Here is a 1,169-nt window from a genome sequence, read left to right on the forward strand (position 1 = left end):
CTCTCTCTCTCTCTCTCTCTCTCTCTCTCTCTCTCTCTCTCTCTCTCTCTCTCTCTCTCTCTCTCTCTCTTTTGTTGTGTCCTTGACTTCAGTACAGAAGAGCGTCTTATTCGCCGTATAAATAGCCCTGAAGACCGTCTTTACCTAACCGTAATAATAGCCCCGAGAGCCCCGAGGTTACTGCCTATTTTTAATTTCTCCGATTTATGCCATGTGAGCTCCTAGACTGCGCACTGTGACTCATAGCATAGCCACCACTCTTTGCGACGAAGTTAAGAGTTAACACCAAGGGCTTCGTTATTATTTTTCAATGAAAAACTAAACGCTCTGAATAGTGCCAGGACCATTCTGGTTTTTGCAGAGAGGGTGAATGAAAAGAAAAAAGTATAGCCTAACGTAGGATGGAAGTCCAGGTACTCAGGATTAAAATTTTAGTAGAGATACATTATATGGGAGTTGATGGCTATCCAGTTCAGTGAATTCTTAAAAGCTGTTTTTAAGTCGAGCCATGGCTTTTAACAGAAACTTTAAACCTTTATAACTATTATAAGCAGCATTTCATTTTAATATGGCCCAACTGCAGTTATAAATAGCGACGTTTCTGTGAGATAGTCCTGGGGAATGGCAAAAATAAAGCCTAGCGTAGTCTATTTTTAAGTGCATTTCTAACAATTTATTGATTCTCAAACGTTTACTCAAATGTTTTCAACTTTCCGTGAAGAAAAAAACTGTGTTCGATATGTTTTGAAGTGACTTCAAAGAAAATCCCTGCAAAGAGTTATATTGAGATCAAGCAGCACAGGTGTGAACGCGATGAAATGGGGTAAAACACTTGAGATCGAGTGGAATGGATAATCATAAATTGCATTCATTATAATCTCCCCAATTCCCATTTTATCTAATTTCAACCAAACTTTTTTTTTCTTTTCAGAGGGGCGGGGGATTGAAGCATCTTATTATGAAAACGATTACATCAAAGTAGGCTATACTATCTATGGTATGAGTGCAAGTTTCCGATTGTATTGCACAAGAGGCACAGATCGAATGTGAGAATGTTCGATGTGAGTCACGAGATAGATCTTCTATAAAATCAGAGACAGTTTACGTAGATCTAGAATTATCTATACCTCTGATATAATTTTGTGACAGTCTCAATCGCCCCCCCCCCC

Source organism: Aplysia californica, unplaced genomic scaffold (assembly GCF_000002075.1).
Source record: "Aplysia californica isolate F4 #8 unplaced genomic scaffold, AplCal3.0 scaffold00007, whole genome shotgun sequence".
Classification (NCBI taxonomy): domain Eukaryota; kingdom Metazoa; phylum Mollusca; class Gastropoda; order Aplysiida; family Aplysiidae; genus Aplysia; species Aplysia californica.